The sequence below is a fragment of the Peromyscus eremicus genome, chromosome 10 (assembly GCF_949786415.1).
Source record: "Peromyscus eremicus chromosome 10, PerEre_H2_v1, whole genome shotgun sequence".
In the NCBI taxonomy this organism is placed as follows: Eukaryota; Metazoa; Chordata; class Mammalia; order Rodentia; family Cricetidae; genus Peromyscus; species Peromyscus eremicus.
The window spans coordinates 41,447,630-41,470,642 of NC_081426.1; positions in this window are offsets into that span (position 1 = coordinate 41,447,630).

Sequence of the window (23,013 nt, forward strand, 5' to 3'; positions counted from 1 at the left end):
GAGGAAGACTAAGACACATCTGATCAGAGATCACAAAGTACCCACGCTCTTAAGATGAAATTGCATTAAAATAGAACTCCCACGGTTGTTCCCAAGTATGTATGCCTGCGTTTGCTTATTATTTATTTGTTTATTTATATGCTGATGGTTAAAGCGAGGTGCTTCAGCATCACTAAGAAGCACTCTACCACAAAGCTGCTGCTTTCACAGCAGTTATTTATCTATAGAGTGGACACCAGGAAATTTCTTCTTAGAAAAAAAATGAAACAATTAAACACATTAGACACCTGAGCAAGCATCCTGTGCTTTAAGTTACCACAACCTCTCAAGTGGAACTCATTAATTGAGCCACTGCTTGCTTTGAGTCCCACATACTCCCTTTCTGCTTTCCCTTCCCTTAGTGCATTTTAGTCATATCAATGGATTTTCTGGTTCTTAAAGAACAGCCCACCCCTAGCATGTCTCCCTGGCTCCATTCATGCTTGGCCTCTTCAGTTTCAGTCCACAAAACTGTTGGATCACACAACTTTTCCTGATTCAGCTTAGTCACAGCAACTTTCTCTTCTCTAATTCTTTTCTGCCTCATATTTTTATTTCCCTCATTGCATTTATCATAAATCAAGATAGCTTTTTTAAATTTTTTCAGTATTTTTTTTATTCCATCTCCTATAGTTCTCAGGTATTTCTGCTTTTTTAAAATCTATTTTCTATTTTGCTAGAAATTGTGTCAAGATTAGATAATTATCCCTCACTTTTGTCTAGTGTGGTTATATTTATTTTTTACATCAAGTCCCTGCTCAAGGAATTAGGATACAACCCAGGGGAATCAGGATGCCTTTTCTTATTTGTAAGTATTTAATAACAGAAAGTATGTGCTATAAAGTTGGTGAGATGACTCAGTATATAAAGGTGCATGTGATACAAGCCTGGTGACTGTAGTTGATCCCTGAAACCCACCTAAAGTTGGAAGGAGACAACTGACTCTACAAAATTGTCATCTGACTTTCACACACATACTGTGCCATGGGCACACCCCATCCTGAACACATGTTGGCACATACCCACAAGAGTACTAAATTAAAAATAAAAGAAACATGTGTAGTGAATTTATCTCAATATTTCTGTGTTGAAGCCCTCCATAGACTTGTCAAACAGATGATGGCAAGAGCCATAGTTTCCATACCAATTATTTTCAGGGCTTTGACATGCTCAGTATGTCCTCTAACAGTGAATTACACCCCCAGCTCACTAATTCAATTCTTTAATTATTGCGTTTGTTTAACTTTAAGTCAACCAGTATCCTTTTTTATTTATTATTTTACTCTTTTGGAATAAGTTGAATAGAATCAACATCTGTGGTTAATACTGCTCTGTCTCGGCAAACTAAATCACACAGTCTGTGAGAGCAGAGGCTGTCTTGTACTGTGAGCATCTGGATTGATCCAGTACGATGGCTAGTGTGCATCTAGCAATCATTTTTGAAAGACTGCATGAGTGAGTTAAACCACTGAGTGTCCTGAAAGGAGCCTAAGAAGCTGGAATAATTGGATCCAAGTAACAATAATGTTTCCATTTCTAACTCTTCTGGAGTGAATTTTTCCTGTATAATGTGTGTTTTCTCCCTGAGAAAAGAAGAAGAATGTAAGAAGGCTTGCTGTTCTGTTAAGTTACCAACTCTCACCCTTTTTATTACCTATAGAAAATGACATGTACTCATATACTAAGTGAACTAGATCCAGTTCACTAAGTTTTGTGTGACCTGTGGAAATCCACTTAAGTGTTCTGGGAATCTATTTTCTTCTCTGAAAAGTGAATAAATGGATGCTGACTTTCATGATGAGGATTCCACAGATATTTACTGTCTCTGTTTTAATTCTTTTCCTTTCCAGATACTTTGCAAAGGTGTCTGTGCATGGCAATGATATGTGCTGCTTCTGAGCATGGCTCCTAATACCTTAGGCTCAATCTTCTGCCATTTCTTTCCTCTTCTCCACTGACCATATTCAAGACTCAATGGATAATTCTATATGCATAAATGAAGTGAATTTGCATTATAACTTCAATTTAGCAGAAAACAATCCTGTACTTCTTGTACTTCTTTAAGCCACTAAACGGTGCTATTGTGAGAAAAGGTAAGGACACCTAGAACTAATCATTCCTATAACTACAAGGATTCTTGTGAACATTGATAAGATCAGAGCACAATATAGTAACTGTGTCTCTAGCAAAATCTAGTAAGTACTACTTAAATACTTTTGATCGTTTTTGTCTTTGCCTAAAGTATATTTATGAGGAGTCTAATTACACTAATTTCTTTCCTCATTTTGTATATATATATGTGTGTGTGTGTGTGTGTGTGTGTGTGTGTGTGTGTGTGTGTTCATGTGCCCAAATGTTTGGAGGCCATATGTTAATGTGTGATGTCTTCTACAATTGTAGTTTACCTTTTGAGACAGTTTCTCACTAATTCCAGCATGCAACAACTGGCTATCTTGGCTATAACCAGTGACCTCCAAGGATCAATCCAACTCTGCCTTTCCACTTCCCAGAGCTAGAGTTAAAACTACAAAATAGAGTGCCCAAGTTTTTATGTAGAGGCCAAGAATCTTAACTTAGGTCATCATGCTTATATGGCAGGTACTTAAGACCTGAGTCATCTATATGAATTTCTAGTTGTTGGATTATAAATTCTATGCCTTTTAATGCCAATCAGTGAAACTTGCTTCATCAATTATCTGTCTGATTTCTTTTGAAACTTCATTCTCCAGTAACTATTCTCTACTTAAAGGTATTTCCATGTGGATTTCCATAAGGGATATTATTTCTACTGCACTCTACATTTATAATCATTACCCTTTACTTTAAAAAAAAAGTATCTAGAGGAAAAAGAACTTAGAATCTTTGACTGGACTTTCCTATAATTCTTACTTTCAAAAATTTACATTAAAATTTTCATGTTCTTCTTTCTAGTTAAAATATTTCTCCATTAAAATCAAATTAAATTATAAAATAAAAAAATTAAAAAAATGTTTCTCCACGAATTACTTGTGTAAAAATATGAAAATCATTATTAATGTTAGAGCGAAGTAGAGTTGTGGAGCTTCATTGTTTAACACACATGAAGCCTCAAGTTTAGCTCCCAGCCAAGCAAAACTAAACAAAAGAAAAAAAAAACCCAAAACTTGCATATTTTATATGTGTGATGTGTGGTTCAGTAGCTTAGCGAGGAGGAGGCCAAAAATAATCAAAAAGCAAGCAAAACAAAACAAAACAACTACAACAAAAAACCCACAACACATTCGCAAATTTTCCCTGACTCTTTGGCATTGGAAAATGTAGACCCAAACATCCTTCTTTTGTCTTGGTCTTTCTACACATGACACCTTTGTGTCCCAGCACAGTACCCATATGAGCTCTTCAGAAATTCACCACAGTCTGGGCATTCATTTAGCATAGACCTAATGACTCCTACCATACCATTTTTGGTCGTGAGATTCTTTCATATATGAATGCAATAATAACTAGTGAAAAAAATAGATCATGGTTTGAAAGACAATGGAAAGGGATACATGAGATAATTGGAGGGAGGAAAGGGAAGGGGAAATTGTTGTAATAAAACTATAATCTAAAAAATAAAAAGATAAAATGATTCATATATTTTTTTTATATATATAAGCATGTTTGTCTATGTCTATGTCTATGGACAACATGTGTGTCTAATTCCTGCAGATGACTAAAGATGTCTGATCTCCTGGAAGGGCAGTTCCAGATAGCCTGATTCACATTCTGGATGCAGGAAATTGAACTCAGGTCCTTTGCAAGAGAGGCAAATTCTCTTAAACACTGAGCCATCTTTCTAGTCCCTACCAGATCCTTCCCAAAGGTCTAATAGAATTAGGCATTTGCGAAAATAAATATTTAAACTTTTTATTTCTCTTAAACTGTGCAAAACATGTTGACATGTTTATATGTCAAATTCTTATTATCGCATAGTCCATCTTGTCTCTTGAAATAAACACTATTAGATTTTCCCCTAAATACCCAAGACTGAGGATAGTAAGTATTATTTATCATTCTTTAATGAGTTGAACCATCTCTGCTACAAAGTATCTTTAATACTTCTTTGCTGAGGAACAGCACCCACCCAATGACTCATCAGAAAAGACATCTCTATCTTCAATTATTTCTGCTTTTTAATTTATTCAATTACAACTGTTAAAAAATTCCTAAAAATACTAATGAAATATCCTCCAAATTTTTCATTTCTCTGTATTTCCAATATTCTAGTTTAGCCTTTTCCTGTCTGTTATCTACATTGTTCTGTAAGATTTCTATTTTTTTTTTACTATGTGTTTTGGGTTTGAGAGGTGCAGATTTGGGACAGTGGGTGGACATCTGGAGAGAGAAAAAAAAATCCTTTCCGGAGATGTTTACACTTTCTGCATTTTTGAGGTGTTGAGGTGAGTCTCTCTTGCCTCTGTTATACATTATGCTCTAGGCTAGAGAACTTTTGAGCTTCCTACCAGCATATTCATTTGTGTCCACTTCCTGTACTTCCAAAGGATTGCTGGGATTAAATATACAGACTACACCAGGCCGGGCGGTGGTGGCGCATGCCTATAATCCTAGCACTCGGGAGGCAGAGGCAGGTGGATCTTTGTGAGTTTGAGGCCAGCCTGGTCTACAGAGCGAGATCCAGGAAAGGCACAAAGCTACACAGAGAAACCCTGTCTCAAAAAAACCAAAAAAAAAAAACCAAACAAACAAACAAAAAAACATACAGACTACTACAACAAGCTTCTCTCTCTCTCTCTCTCTCTCTCTCTCTCTCTCTCTCTCTCTCTCTCTCTCTCTCTCTCTTTCCTTTTAAACATAGGTCCTAAGAACAAAATTCAAGTTCCCACGCTTGAATGATGAGACATCTCTCCAGCCTTCATTCTGAAAGATTTTAACTAACTTTTCTATCATAGTTGTTTTACTCTCCCAGCAGAATCTTTTAGCACAGATGTCAGAGGGTGATATTTTTGAAGTCAAATCTAATACCTTTTGAAGAGTCCTTCAAAGAACCTCTGTCTATTCACTCTGGGGAATGGTCCTTTAGGAACCCATACTTCTATATTTGCAATGTAATTCAGTAATACATTTAACTCTTGGTTCAACTACATGATACTTAAAGCCAACAGTGCTCATTTATTATAGCCTTTTTAGAGTATGCTATATTACCCTCTGCCCCCAGGTCTATTTGAACATCATTTACATAGTTAAAACAATTATAACCACTGATCATTTATATGGATAACTGCAATTTAATATATGAATGGGAACATAAACATTTAGAACACATAGTCATCATCCTGAGGCTTTATTTTTAACTCCACTTTACAATGAAACCCACTCTTGTCACAACCATTGTGATCTGTATTCTTTACATTCAGATGCTTTTGTGAAAGGCATAGTTTTAATGACAAATGTCCCCTATTAAATTTATCCAGGATGCTCCATTACCTCACAAATTAAGAACTCATTTTCTAATGTAGCATTCAAGGTCTTCCATAAGTCATCAAGCTTGTCATTACTCATATACTCTGCATGTGCTCCAAACAAAATGCACTCCATTTAGTTCTAAAAAAGATGTCCATACCTTCCTAACTCTTTACATTTACTAATGTCCATTGTTCCCTTCTCAATGCTTCCACAATATTCACAAATAAAGGATAACCTTTTATGATATTCTCTTATTTCTTATTTTCAGAAATTTAATTATTTCAAGCCTCATTAAGACATTTTTGTGCATTGCTTACATTAACTCACTGGACTAGTAATGTTGGGATTAAAATATTAAGATTCTACTTACAACTCTTTCAGTGCAGAGATTTGTTCCTGGTCTTCACTCAGAGGTAATATTGCAATAACACTTAGGATTTCTCTGAGGTTCCCATAAGCACTTATATTATTGTCAAGAATTTTGTTTAGATACAAGTCAGCATTTTCATCAGTGGTTAGAGAGGCATGAAAACAATTATAGAAACTAAGTCTTTATATCCTTATTGGTGATATATTAAGTGATACATTAATAAGGTTGAAATCTAGCTAAATGTTATGTAGATTAAGCTTTTTTTTCCTGTAATGTCTCCATAATGCAAACAAATGTGTTAGGAATATTTAACTGGCAATGTACAGGTAATATGAAAGCTGCATCAAAAGGCAGATTGGTTAGTGTTGTCAGAACTTGAGGGATAAGACAATGTTCAGATTTTCTATTATAACCTCTCTTACTTCACTGGATTAATTGATAGAGACACCTGCAGCTGCCCCCCATCCCTCCCAAAACAATGTTCAGTTTCTTCAAGCAAAAGATCAAGAAGAGAAAATCCCACCTTAATGAGGAACTCCAAACTCCACTCCTCAACCTGGTCTGGCTGGCAATTATCCCTTTATAGTGCTTAAGTCTTGGGACTTCTATTTTATATTCCTTGATCTAAGGGGCAAGAGAGTCTTGCTAACAATAGCACAGTGAACAATAGAACCCAAGTCTAGCTACACTTCACCAGCCAGCATAGCAAATGCTGAATCAAATTATATCTGCTCTCTTCTACCAAAAGCTCTCAGCAACAACACACAAACCTGGAGATAACCTTCTGCAGCATGAGGTGAACTGATCAGGAGCCCAGCAGTTCTGAAAACACAAAGAAAGTCCTAGTAACTTCACAGGACACAAGTAAATGAAATCTAGTTAGAGCTAAAGTCTACAAGAGCTCACCAAAATCTGAAAGCTGAGTGTAAACAGAATAATGTTAAGCTAAACTAGAAGATTCTGTGTAGTCAGCACATTTTAGGCAAAGGGAAATTATCTTAATTCTTATTTTGAGAGAATAGAATACAGAAAAAGGATGAACTGTCCATCAGCCCTGAGAGTAAGTATAGAACAGAAGTGTATCAGTTCCATATCAAGATGTCAGGTGAGGCTGACCTTGACTACTCCTTTGATTACAATCTTGAGGGGTACTATGAATCTGAGAACTTCATTAAACTATGAACAGAGCCCTAGCCAGTCAAAACCGTGAAACATTAAATGCACAATTTGCTTAAAGTAATATTTTCATTTACTCTTTGAAAATTCAAACAATGTATTTGATCATATCCATCTCCCTATAACTCACTCCAACTCGCAATAAATGTTCCCCACCAATCTGTCACTCACCTCCACATCCTCAGTTTTGTTATTGTTTCAATATACCTGTGGATTCCAGTTAGTACTACTCATATGTACAAAGGTATGAGGCCATTCACAGCAGCATGAGCAACCCACAAATAGTGGAATCTCTAAAGGAGAGTCCCTCTCTTCCTCAGTAGACGTCAGCTAACAGTAGATCCTCTGCCAGGATTATATAGGCTTAGGGCCCCACCCTAGGCACATTGGATTTTGTGTGTATGTGCGAGGACACCTCAGTATATACAGAAATTATACTTTATAATCTTGATCAGCATTATTAAGAAAATACCTTAATGCTTTTATAACAACTCCAAATTCTTTTCATTTAGCCCCTAAAACTCATTTTTAGTAATAGTTTATTTTTCAAAATGATAATTACAACATTTTGCTGCCTTACCTTTCCTCTCTCCAAACACTCCCATGAAACCCCTGGCTCTCAAATCCATGGCTTCTTTTCCTTTCATTATTGATACATATATATTAAATATAGTTCCTATTTATATATAATATATAATTATATATAATATATAATAATTCCCCCAATACATAGTACAGCCTATACAGTACATACAATGTTACCTTTATGTATGTAATCTCAGGTCTGGCCACTTGATATTGGTCAACAAATTGGGGGCTTTTTCCTGGTAAAGGTATTTCTTTTGGACTCAGGTTTCCCCAGTTGCCCTTAGTTATTTTTATATAGTTGATGCCACACAAGCTTTTCCCCCTCCACGTTAGCATGTCCATGGATTTTGTCATTGTTCAGGTCTCGTTCAGGTAACTATATTGATGAGTGTCCATGGGTGGAGCCTCTCTGAAATTTCCAGGAGATACAATCTTACAGAAAACTCTTTTGGTTTTTTGGCTCTTACAGTTTTCCCTACCACTCTTCTACAATAATCCTTGAAACTTGGTAGTATATGACCTATAATAACTGCAGAAGACTGTTAAGCAACAGGGGATTATGGGGGGAGTAATAGAGAGGGGAGTAGCCATATAAAAATGATTTTAAGGGGAGAATTGGAAAAATGGGGTTGGGGCTTTTATTATAGAGAGTGAGATAAATGCAAAAGGAGGATTTTGGGTTTTGGTCAGGATTGTCCAAGAGACTCGCAGAAAGCATTGTAAGTTATTGCTGTAGCACTTATTTGTCTCTGAGAGATGGAAGGTAAGTCTCTTTCACTGAAAACACCACGAACTTTGGACATAGGAACCAGAGGGACCAACCTGCATATGACCTTCTCACAGAGGACTCATTATCATGGTACCAGAAAGTTCCACAAGAGGGAAGTAACTGATAGTCTTACTTAGATGTGATGTCTATGAACCACAATAATAACCACCATGGCACAATAACCCTGAGTGCACTAGTAGCACACATATCTTGGTAGTAACCAACAACCCTCTAACTGGATTCAAAGCCTGTTCAACACAAAGGAAACCATTTCCAGTGCTGAAAACTCTGCCAACTGAAAATGTGATGCCATAAATCTTGAAGGAAAACCTACAACTGCCATTTTACTAAGCCAGCATAATCCCTAACTACATTCTAAATATTTGTCATTATATTCACCAGTAAGTACAGTTCTCACCCTTCATAAAACTCTTATTTCTAGTTTATTTATCCTAGGAAAATTTCACATGTATTTTGATCATATCCATATTTCCATTCTTCCTGCCTAGTACTTCTGGACCCCTTCTTCTCAACCTTCCAAACTTCATATCTCCTCTTTTTCAGTTTTGTATAAACAATGGAGTCTAGTGATCCTCAAATGTATGTCCATTTATCAGAATAATAGTGGTAAATTCTCTCTTAGGGCCTCAGGGCTCAAAGTCACTTGACCAAGCTTACAATCCCAGGAATGAGTTCTCTCCTATGGAGAAGGCTTTATATCCAATCGTAAAGCAATTGGTTATTCCTATAGCAATCATACCAATATTGTACCAATGGACACATTTTGCAAAGCCAATCATATTATAGCTTTCAGGTTTCACAGAGAGATAAGACCCCAAATTCTCTTAAAAATCAGGTACTATGTCTTAATACAATATCCCAGGAAGTTGCTTTATTTTCATGCACCTCCCTTTATGTGCTAAACAGATCTAGCAGAAGTCACAATAAATTTTCACTGTAACACAGGCTGTTATTAACCTGTAGTTATAACAATGATTTGAGGCTTAACTGGTGAACTACCTGAAACATAAAAGCTATTATCACTTTACATTTCTATCAAATACATTTGTAGTATTGATTAAACTCATGAATACTTAGAAATTGTTTCTGCCTTAACCACTCAAGCAGGTAGCTTTGTATATTATAAGATAAAGCATAAAGTGCAACAGTATAAGAAGTCTTTGAATCTACAGGGCTTGCTGAATTTAATCTGGAAACGTACAGTTATTGCATACACTGCCTTATTCATCTCTGTTGGGAATTCTCATAATGGAACAAAATTGATACACCTTAATTTCACATGATAGAGTCCTACCCTAACATGATAAAATTCTACTTGTTACTAATACTCCTTTTTCTCTAACATAGACCTTCCCAGATGCTAGGAGCATTTTATGCTGGTTTTGTAGTGAAACAAATTCTGTACTTCATATAACTCTGTTTTTCTCTACTGTCTGCAGTTGTGAGTCGGGAAAATTGAAAAGGATTATGAGAGGACTAATATGCATGCCAAAAGCCAACCCAGTCATCACACGAAGCTGCAAAGGTAGCAGGGAATGTAGTGTTTATTTGTTACTTGGGAAAGAAGAAATGAGAAGCTTAAAACTCAAAGCCTAGCCGGGCGGTGGTGGCGCACGCCTTTAATCCCAGCACTCGGGAGGCAGAGCCAGGCGGATCTCGGTGAGTTCGAGGCCAGCCTGGGCTACCAAGTGAGTTCCAGGAAAGGCGCAAAGCTACACAGAGAAACCCTGTCTCAAAAAAAAAAAAAAAAAAAAAAAACTCAAAGCCTATGCCACAGGGATACACAAATACTTATCCATGTCATTATCAGTACATTTAATGCTCTAAACAAATACATGGTTTATGCAATTTAATCCTAAAATAGATCAGTATTCTGTAGTTACAAGTAATTTAATTTTAAGAATTCTATACAGTATAATAGGAAAGAAATCACACATCTTTGAACATTCAATAAATGCCCTTGTTTCTAATATTTTCCTGTTTGTCTGTTCTCTCTCTCTCTCTCTGTCTCTCTCTCTCTCTGTTTCAAAAGAATTTTACTATACAGAGCAAGCTAGACATTAACTCATAAACCTCCCTCTGTCTGCAGCCTCTCAAGTGCTGGAATTAAAGGTATGCACCAAAATTCCAAATCTAACTATGCCTCTATATTGCTATGACACTCTATTTCTTAATTTTCCAAGCCAAGTAACATTCTAAAATACCTGATTCTGTGTGTAATATATATATAATATCAAATACCATATTACCTTATTTTTCTAAATAACAAAACAAACAATTATATATTTAACAATATTGATCAGTGGCTCTGTCCATGCAGAAATTTTGCATGGACAGACAATGAATGTTTTGTTTCTTCTTATGGTGCTAATATGGCAACTCTACTGTGTGTGCCACTTCCTTATACAATGACACCAAACTGTAAAGGAAACTGGAAAATTACCACATTTGGTCAGATAGCAAGCTTTATCTTAAATTGTTCTTACAGACCTCTTATTGGGCCTCATTAGATTGTCTACTTGCCAAGACTGGTTTGTGTAAATGGTTTCAGGACAAGGAATGTAACTTTTTTGTCATTTACAACATCTGTCATAGTAGAAAAATAATTCAAAAGTTAAACATCAAAAACAAAAAAATCTAAAATATGTCGCAGGGGTACACAAATACTAATCCATATCATGATAAGTACATTCAGCACTCTAAACATGTGCATGGTTTATACAGCTTAATTCTTAAATAGATTCATATCCTGGGTGTGGGGGTATTGCTGAAAAATAGATGTCTATCATAGTGAACTAGCAGGAAGGGTGTGGTTGTTATTTATAGAAAAGTGTACTTATGTTATACCATAGGATAAAAGAAACTTTGTAGGTGTGATTAAGTTTAGATGCATGAGATAGGGCCTGATAGAGCACAAGGCTCTTATTAAATGAAGTCAAGGCCAAAATCCATGGAAAGAAACATGGTGACAGAAATTAGGTGTGGAAAGAATGAAAAGAAAAGGGCATGCCAAGAATACAAGCACTCTATACCCACTGTAAAAGGCAAGGACACAGAGCTCCAATATCAATGAACTCTGATGACATCTTGATTTAGTCTCGTAAGAGTCACTGTGAATTTCTCATTTCCACAAATGCTACAGAACAAATTTGTTATTTCAAAGCATCAAGGTTGTGATTAATTTAACAGTAGCAATCCAAAATGAATACAGAGAGTATTTGGTGGTACAAGCTTACCCATGCCACTAGTAACTTTCCTATCTGCAAAGGACATTAGTTCGCACCTCTTTTGTTATGTGCAGATGGATTTTTTTTTCATGCTGGAAGAAACGTAGCAAGAAATAAAATACCCACTAAGAGAATAAAATACAAAGAACATCGTAAAGTTATTTAGTACATATTTATAGTTTTAAAAGATACTAATTTTTAGGATGAAAGGGCATTATTCTTAGAGGAAAGCTGAAAAAAATTATAATGGTATTTTTCATAATATTTATATATAACATTTAATACATATATTTATATTAGGTATGAAGGTCACAGTATGTTTTGTGTAAATCCACTTTATGAGAGTAAAAACAAAGCTTTCTATCCTCAATGTATTGAGAAGCATTCAGTCTTTTCACAATTTATTATATGATTTTGTAACTGATATGATCATATGGTTTGTCTTCACCAGCCTAGATGCTATATATAAATTATGGTAATGTACATCTAAATATCAAACTAACTCTGCATACTTATTTCTCTTTGTTTATTTTTATGTTAATACCTTGTTAGTGCCAATGTGAACATTCTATTTTGAAATTGTCAGTTTATCCTAATTTGCTTCTTTATTGCTGTAATAAAACACTCTGACCAAAAACAACCAATAAATTGTAGATTACAATACATTGTCTACAAAGCCAAGTTAAAAACTGAAACAAATACCACATAGGCATGCTGTTTACTGACTTGCTTCCCAGGCTTGCCCTGGCTTTCTTGTAGAGCTCAAGTCCACCTTTCTGGAGATGGTACTATCTGCTGGGAATGGAACCTCCCACTACAATTAGCAATCAAGGAATGGCCCCTCAGACATGGTCACAAGCCAGGCTGCCAGGGGGATTTTTCAACTAAGGTTCTCTTTTCCCAGTCTTGTCAAGTTGACAAGTAAGACTAGAAATCTCAGTGTCCAGGTTTGAAGTTGTGTGTTGTGTGTGCTGTTGTTGTTTATTTTAGTGACAATGTGATATTAGCTACGCAAAATTATGGAATTTCATTCTATTTTACAGCAGTGACAAACCATTGCTCATTCTTCACTTGGTTAGTCACCAATAAGCCATCTGTGCTGCAGACTTTTAAAGAGATCTTTAATTACAGCTTCAACTTCTGTCATAGTTATGAGGCAATTGTTGTTATTTCTGATTGCCTTTGCTTTGGTACTTTGATTTCAAGAAATTGGTCCATAGTTGATTAGTTATAAATTCTACAACTTTGAAGCTGTTTACAGCAATCCTGGCATTACACTTTTCCAGAGTATGTCATCATTTTAAAGGTAGATTTATTTAGACGTAGTTCATATCCCAGTATACTTATCTATGTAAAGAGTACAATTCAAAGAGTACAATTCAAACATGTTCCAAATGTTAAACCATCAATCTATTCAACTTAGAATTTCCCTCATTATATCAATCCCTACCCAACCTCCATATTAAATAATCTATCTTCTATTCCAATAGACTTGTTCAGTATACATATTTCACATACATGCAATTCAGGAATATGTGTCTGTGACCTTCTGTGACAAACTTACCTCATGTAACCTGTTTTTAAAGATTTTCCATGTTATGATATGATACTCAGTTTTTCATCCATTTTGAAAATGCCATTATTTGTGATCACTGTTTCAGAGGCTTCAAACCATGACTACTTGGCCCAGTCCTATGACCTCATGTTGAGGCAGAGTTTCACAATGAAAAACTCACAGTGGAGCACAACTGAGTTCTTCATGGAGGCCAGGAAGTGGAGAAAGCTAGGAACAAAAGATTATATATATATATAATATATATATTATATATATATAATATATCCAAAAAATGAACAAACAAAAATCAAAACCTAAAACAACAAGAAAAACTTCTCCATGACTTGCTTAGTATACCCTACATCTTAATAGTCCACTAAGTCTTTACTACATGACCTTTGTGTAGGAAAACACACATATAAACTACAATTCATAAACTAATACCTCATTCAGTTTTAGCAAATGATATGCTATTGTTGGCTATACTCCATTTTAAAAACCACTTACGAGTTGAAACATTTGTTTCTTTCACATTTTGAGCTTATTGATAATTTTACAATAAATTATTTTCCAAGTATTTATGTGACATGTTTTTGATGTCTCTTGTATATATACTTGGGAGGAGAATTGCCATGTGATAACACTATCATTTCACAAATGTCCAGAATCCAGTCCCAATGGATACATCTACAAAACAGATCCCACACCTAAGGTTCAGGGAACATGTGCAAGAGGGGACAAAAAGATTGTAAGAGCCAGAGAATCAAGGAGTTTTCTGTGATGTTGTTATTCCCAGGAACGTCAGAAGCTACACCCCAAAAGTCTCAACAAAATGAGTTCCTATACATGAGATGAACAAAGAAAGCAATGATAGACATGTTGACTTAGACAGGAGAAAGCCCAGGCACCCTCGACACTGTACAAAGAACTATCTATAGGTAAAGAACACACCAATTGGATATCCAATATCAAATGGTCACCCCTGAAACCATATATAGAAGTAATATTATATGGAATGAGGAGGTTATGTGTATATATATATATATATATATATATATATATATATATATATATATATATAGTGTATATAGTATATGTATATACATGTATACATACACATATATATGCATGTAACAATTAATGATTGTTACATGCATATATAAAACTGAGTATCATATCATAACATGGAAAATCTTTAAAAACAGGTTACATGAGGTAAGTTTGTCACAGAAGGTCACAGACACATATTCCTGAATTGCATGTATGTGAAATATGTATACTTAAGGGAGGAATAGAAGGAGTAAATGATGCAAATGCATATATATATATATATATATATATATAATAAAAAATAAAAGCAATGGTAAAATAAAAGAAATGGCCAGTCTGTTTTCCAAAGAACAACAATCTTTAGGCCTCATGAAGACTTATTATTTGAAATTTTATTTTATTTTAATAATCTTAATGAATACTAAGTAATATGTCATTGTGGTTTTATTTGTTTTTTCATAACTAATGATAATAGACATCTTTCAATGTATTTCTTTACTAACTGTATAACTTTTTAGGAAAAAGTTTTCCTAGCTTTGAGTGTAAATGCTTATTTACTTATTTTCTTTGTTGTGGCTGTGTTTGTGGTGCTATATTTAACAACTTTTTAATAAATTCAAGGCAATGTAATATGTTTTTATGTTTTGAACTAAGTGGTTTATAATTTTAGTTCTTAATTTTAAGCATTTGATCTCTTTGAAATTAATTCTTACAAATGTAACATTCTTATGCATGTGGCTAGCCAATTAAAACAGATATATTTAAACTAGCATATGATGTGTTAGATATGATCAAGGGATTTTTGAACTAAGTTTGACTTTGTTTTCCCTACTCCTTTCTTCTCTGATTCACCTGATTGCCACAGCACAGGAGAGTTATTGCCTGCCAAGTACAGAGTATTGAGATATTTATGTAAAAGAAAATCTTCCCTCAATGAGTGTTCATAATACCATAGTCTAAAACAAATTGTCCTTAGATAAACAGGTTAATTTTTATACTCTGCAATTTTTGTTCATATATCCAACATCTTGTGCTGTCACTGTCTTGATACAGCTGTTTTTAGCAATTCCTAATGACATGAAGTGTCACAAGCATTTTTTCTTCCTTCTTAAGAATCTTGGTCTCTTGTAATTCCTTTTGAATTTAATATTAAATTCATCAACTTTTAGAAAGAAATTCTTTTGGATTCTGGTAGGAATAATAGATAAATTTGAGGGCTATTGCTATTTTAGTAACTATATTTTCTGATCCATGAATATGGAACATTTTCTCCATATATTTAGAATCTCTTATCTCTCTCAACACTGTTTTGTAGTTTTTAAAGTAAAGTTTTTAACTCTAGAAATCTCTAGAAGAAAAAGAAGAGAAAATTTCCAAAATGATCAGATGGCAAGAAATAATTAAACTCAGGACAGAAATCAATAAAATATAAACACAAACAAACTAAACACAATACAAGGAATTAATTGTTGTAGAATATTAAGATGTGTTGCATTTGTGTATGCAGTGGAACATTTGTTTAATGATGCAAAAATATGTTGCATTCTTTTACATTGCATTTGTTTAGCTCTATAAAGCTCTGTTACTTTGCCTGTCTAAAATACCTGATTGGTCTAATAAAGAGCTGAATGGCCAATAGCAAGGCAGGAAAAAGGGTAGGTGTGGCCGCCAGACAAGGAGAATAAACAGAAGGAAAAATCTGGGAAGGAAGAATCTGGGAGTGAGAAGAGAAGAATAGAAGGACTCCAGGGTCTAGCCATCCAGCTACACAGCAAGCCATGGAAAAAGAAGTAGAGAAAGGTATACAGAAAAAGAGAAAGATAAAATCCCAGAGATAGAAGACAAACAATAATTTAATTTAAGAAAAACGCTAGAATGGCTAGGCGGTGGTGACGTACGCCTTTAATCCCAGCACTCGGGATGTAGAGGCAGGTGGATCTTTGTGAGTTCAAGGCCAGCCTGGTCTACAGACTGAGATCCAGGAAAGGCACAAAGCTACACAGAGAAACCCTGTCTCGTAAAACAAAAACAAAAGCAAAAACAAAAAAAAAAGAAAGAAAGAAAGAAAGAAAGAAAGAAAGAAAGAAAGAAAGAAAGGGAGAAAGAAAGAAAGAAAGAAAGAAAGAAAGAAAGAAAGAAAGAAAGAAAGAAAGAAAGAAAAGCGCTAGAAAACAAGCCAAACTAAAGCCAGGCATTCATAAAAAGATTAAGATTTGTGTGATTTATTTGGGAGCTGGGTGGCAGGCCTGCCCAAAAGAATAAAAGAGTTAAAAGAAATAATGAAACAAAAAGTGAGCTCTTTGAGAATCAACAATATTGAAAACCTTTAGCAAAATTAACTGGAAGGTAGAGTGAAAAGATCGTAATTAACAAAATAAGAAACTAAAAATGAGGCACAACAGAAACCCCAAGAAAATACCAAGAATAATAAAGAAAAACTTTAAAACCTGAAGTCCATCAAATTGGAAAATCCAAAAGAAATGGGTAATTTTCTTGATATATACTATCCACCAAAGTTAAATCAAGATGAAAAAACAAAACAGATCAATAACCCCTAATGAAATAGAAGCAGTGAATAAAAGTCTCCCAAACAAAAACTTCTCAGAGCCAGATGATTTAAATAGAGAATTCTATGAGACTTTCAAAGAAAAATTAACACCATTATTTGTCAAATTATTCTGCAAAAGAGAAAGAGAAGGAATGTTGACCAATTCATTTTATGAGGCTATAGTTACCCTGATACACAAACTACATAAAGACCCAACTAAAAAAGAGATTTAGAGACACTTATGAACATAGATACAAAAATTCCAAATAAAATACTTGCAAACTGAATTCAAAAGCACAGAAATTATCATCATATGAGGTTTATTCCGGAAATGCAGAGATTGTTCAAAATACATAAACGGATAAATATAATACATTACATGAACAAACTGAAAGACAAAAACCACAGAGTCATCTCAGTACATACAGAAAAGGCCTTTGACAGAATCCAACACCTTTTCATGATAAAGGACCTCAAGAAACTAGGGACATACCTCAAAATAACAGAAATAATTTACAGTAATCACATAGGCAACACCAAACTAAATGGAGACAAGTTCAAATCATGTCCACTAAAATCCAAACTAAGACAGAGTTTTCCATGCCTATTCACTACAGTACTTGAAGACTCAGCTAGAACAAGAAGACAACTGGAGGATGTAGTGGGTAGCCATTCCAGCTTTGACCTAGAAGTACCACCCCCTTTGAGGCTCCGGTAACTATCACGCATACAAGGCAGAGCTAAGACAGGACCCCTGAAGACCAGAGATCCGGATGGGTGAGCTCTTTTGGTTCCTGGATCGTGGATGTTGGAGGTAGACCAAGCAGTGTTCTTCAGAGAACACCGCTGGACTGTGCAACACCTTTTTAGACCCTGTAACCTATCCCTTTATTTGTAAGTTACACCACAAAATAAACCTTCCTTTTAACTACGTGGAGTTGCCATAATATTTAAACCGATACCTGGCACCCTGGGGCACAAACCCACGACCCTGAGATTAAGAGTCTCATGCTCTATGGACTGAGCTAGCCAGGCTTAGCTGTTCCCTTTTTTGGGAATGGAACCATGTAGGCGTTCCCTGGTTATATAGAACTCTGCAGACAAGTTTAGGTACCTGTCAGCCGGGGAAGAGGCTGAGGTTGGGAGCCACCCTGGCTAGCTCAGCATTAGGCTAAGTTATTGGACACTACTTGAATTTTCAAAATTTTACTAGTATTGTGCATTCCATTCTACAAACTACTTTTTTATATACTATGTGTGTGTTTACAATGTAATAGTATGAATGTTTTCATTCTAATTTAAATTTCTAAACTTCTATTTAATCAGTAATTTGAAGACATTGAAAAATGTGACTTTCTGGAGGTAACCAAACTACAAAGATGGTTGTTTTACCAATGGAACTGTTTCCCTCTTTAAGAGGGCTGGTAATCCAAATGAACACATTTCAGGGTGCTTCCCTCTCTCCTTCTCCCATGTGAAGACCCAGGGAGAAGTTGACTCTTTTGAAACAAGATGTGTGCTCTAGTTGAATCCTCTATCTCTCTCTTCCTCAGCTTTGGCTTCCAAACTATGAACAAGAAATTTATATTGTTTATAAGTTATGCTTTCTGTATCTTGATAAATGATACAATACTATTCCTATGGCCCTTAACCAGGCATAAAAACCAAGGCAGTATCATTTTCTTTTTTATTAAAGCATAGTTAAGGGACATACTTATAAAAAGCAGTTAAGTCTAATTTACTAGAGCAATCTAGATTAATAGTTAGAAGGATGTTATCCCCTCCTTTTATTACCTTTAACAACAGGACTAGAATGTGCACCCATTTCAGGAAAATAAAATGAATAGCCACTATTTAAAATGTCTTTATATATTCGTTAAAGACTGTCTATTGAGTTTCAGATTATATCTCTTTTACATGTCCTATTTTTCCTGTCCTTACTTATGTACTTCATAAGGACATTAACTTTCTTATCCAATTTCATATTTTAACATCTAGAATAATATAAGAGTAGGTATTAGTTATTTCACCAAATATAATGATATTATCCTGTATTGACCTCATCTGTCTGAGGCACTAATGGTTATTTTAATCGGCTCAATTTCGTTTCAGGTTCTCAACATCTATTCAAAGACATATGTTGCTGAAATTTATTGGTAATAAATTGAGAAGATTCTTTAAATATACATATTCCCTGTTCCTTGAAGAACATTGAATAAATAGCACATTGTAATTATTTGCTACAAAATACAGGATGCCATTTTGATAGTTCATAGTGCCATTCATTTTACTTCATACTCAAGGTTTATGAATAAATTTCATTTTTTAAAAAAGTCAGTGTTTTACACAGAAGAATATGGCCCATATGCCACTATGTTGTATCTAATATTTAACTCAAAAACTTTCATGTAAGGGAATTTTGAAACATAAAAGAGGTACCTTTGCATCTCCAAAGATTGAGATTGGGATTGCTAGTATAAATCCCCATTAATAAGACTACTGCTATCTATTTAAGACACCCTTTTAAACACAGGAACAAAGAAACATGGAAAATTATCATATGTTATAAGAATGAAAAACATGTAAGTGTGGAAGAAACCTCCAGAGGGTCATAAGATTATGTTAAGAGAAACTGGGAAGGTCAGGTAGTTCTCTAATCAAGAGGAAGTTTTTCATTTATGTCTCTAATTAGTTCACCAGATTTCTTAACAAACATTTTATATCAACTCACAGGGCTACAATATTTTCTTAGGATGTGTCTTAACTGCGGTTTTATTGCTGTGAAGATACATCATGACTATAGCAGCTCTTATAAGGAAAACATTTAATTGAGGGGGCTCCCTCACAGTTTCAGAGGTTCAGATCATTATCATCATGCAGGAGGGAGCATGGCAGTGTATAGGCAGACATGGTGCTGGCTACATTTTGGCTTGCAGGCAACAGGAAGTCAACTGAGACACTGGGCATATCCTCAGCATAGGAATGCTGTGGATATTGCTCTGTATGCTGTGAATGTGTTGCTCTGATGGTTTATAAATAAAATGCTAATTGACCAATAGCCAGGCAGGAAGTATAGGCAGGATAAGCAGACAAGGAGAATTCAAGGAAGATGAAGGCTCAATCAGGAGACACCAGCCCACAGTCCAGGGAGCAGCATGTAATGGCACACATGTAAGGCCACGGAACACATGGCAATATATAGATTAATAAAAATGGGCTGAGTTTAAGTGTAATAGCTAGCCAGTAGTAATCCTGAGCTAATGGCAGAGCAGTTTTAATTAATATAAGCCTCTGTGTGTTCATTTGGGTCTGAGTGGCTACAGGACCATGAGGACACGGGAGCTGGGTGGGCACAGGAAAACTTTCAGCTACATAGGAAACCTAAACCTCAACCCAGCAGTGAAACACTTCCTCCAACAAGGTCATACCCACTCAGACAAAGCCAGGCCTCCTAATAGTACAACTCCCCATGAAATTATGAGGCCAGTTACATTCAAACTACCAAAAGATACATTCTGCTTACAGTCACATTTGGAAATTTCTAGCATGTTCTGTATGTTCACATTTTAATACAAATGCATGGGGTGTTGGGAGAGACCACCTTTTCAGGAACTATTAACAATAAAGTTTATAACACTACTTTTATAGACTGAGTTTTCCTTATTCCTATTTTTATGATATCTTGACTGTCATGTAAAATTTCAATACAGATCATTGTAAATGCTAAGGTATGTGACTATGAATTTCAAGTGTAGTAATTTTATAAGCATCATATAAAATGACTTGAATGAGGATTTATCATGTATTGGTCTCAACAGCACTAGATTTCTTTTGGAGCTGCATGCTGGTATTCTATGAAATGAGTCTGGGAAATGGTTCTCTCTCAGAGTATTAAATTGGATAACCAGGGTGAAATATGGAGAAAGGCACCACAGAAGCCTTTGGCATTTGAGAACCATTGTACCAAGCTTCCTTTCAAAATTAATAGATACTTTATTAGTTACTTTTTGTTCCTTTGTTAAAATACCACATCCAAAAGCAACTTCTTGAAGGAAGAGTTTATTTTGGCTTACAGAAGGATAAAAATCCAATATGGCAGGGGTGCAGGGTGCCAGGTGGTGGGCATGGCAACAGGAACAGGATGCTGAGAGATGCCTTTGCTTCCATAGGTGGGAGACGTGGACTGAACTGGAAGTAGGGTGAGGCTTCAACCCTATTCCCTGAGACAAACTTCCTCCAGTAAGCCTCTACTTCCCAAAAATGCTGTAGTTTCCCCAAACAGCACCACTAAATGGGTCCTAGTGTTCAAAAATGTGAGCCTATGGAGGATAGTTTTTATTCAAATCTCCACAGATGCTATGGGGTTATATGAGTTATAATACTTTAACACAAATATAATTTAATTTAAATCTAAATTAAATGGATGGAATGGGTGACATAACTGAAAACAACCAGATTCAGCTGTGGAAATCCACCTCCTTGAACCACGATTTACTATTGTTCTTCCCACTTTGATTTCCACTTGGCCTTTTTCATTCATTTTTGGAACCAATGTCCACAGGGATTTTAGATATCAAATCTATATTCCATATTATTCAAAACAAGGAAATGCCTTTATTCTACAATATGATGATAATTTATTTGTACTAAAATGTGATTTGTATGTTAATAAATAAAGTTGTCCGGGGGTCAGAGCTAATAGCAAACCATCACAGAAGCTGGTTGTGGTGGTACACACCTTTAATCCCAGCACTTGGTAAGCAGAGCTAGGTAGATCTCTGTGTGTTCAAGGATACAGCCAGCATTGGAGACACACGCCTTTAATCTCAATACCAACCATAGAAGACCTGGAGGTCTGTACAGACAGGCAGTGACAAGGCGGTCATGTGGTTGGGTTTACAACCAATGAGAAGGCAGAACAGAAAGTCTTTATAAAGACAAACACATAGGAAGCAGCTCTCTTTCGGAGAGATAGGACTACTGCGAGAGGAAGGGTAAGGTTTTTAGCTCTTAGCTCTGACCTCTTGGCTTTCTTCTTTGCATTGGTTCTGTGTTTCTTATTGAATAAGACAGTTACTTCTACACTAAAACTTCTCAAAGGTGTTTTAACCTTCCTGCTAATTTTGAGTATGTACATTAATAGTTCACTTCTGTCCTCTTCCCAGTTCTCTCTTCTCTCTCATGATCTCTGACCCCCTACTTCCTCTCAATCCAGGCCCATTCCACATCCATTAAATCTTAGTAAGGTCACAGTAATGTCTTAGGAAGGTAAACAAATACAACATGCCTGCCATTTTCTTTAGGCAGCATTGGAGATCACTAAGAAAACATGTGCTGTCTAGTATGAGAATTGGAATCTGTCATTCTAGCAAGGGCTGTACTAGCCTGGCAAGTGGATAATAAGCATACTGTAGAAGAAGCACCATTAATTCTAGGTGATCCTAAAATTTGTTTTAAAACTGACCCTTATAATACTAGTGAACTATGATATACATCACAGAGTTCTAAGATGTTTTATTTACAGCTTTGTGAGAAGAGGATGATACAAGTGTAGTGAAGGCAGGTGCCTAGGGCTAAGCAATGAATGATCACATGTAGTACACTAGACACTAAGCTAAGATTGGCCTCTTCGCACAAGTTCAGAAATAAACAGTATGTTAGTGAGAACAGAAAGATAGGAGCCAGTCATGAAACACTATGTTAATGAGGATAGAGTCTGCTTTAGAATGAATGAAAAACATAATTGATTTTTGTTTTAGAATAAATACGGTTATTGTGAGGTGGACAATATTTGTGAAATGGTTACAGTGAAAAGATTTATGTTTTGGAGAACTTTATTATTAATTTATTAAAGCTATAAATGCAAAGAGTCAAGTATTTTTTAACATCTAAATTTAATTTACATTCATGATCCAATTCATAAATCCAGATATTTTAAGTATGACTTTTAAGGGATTTTACTGCTTAGTAGATTAATATTTTTAAATGTTTTAAACAGCATCTATATATTTAACATACTTGATTTTTCTATGTGATTTGATAATCTGAATAACAAACAAGAGTTCTCAAGAACTTAGATGATTAATAGAAAGGTAAATATTAGAAACATATACAGTAAATTTTAATTTGTCTTCAGACACACTACTATTATTTGCAAAATCATAGTAAATTACTTAGACCATTTATCTTAAAATTATATGATAGATATTCTTGGTTGCCAACTTG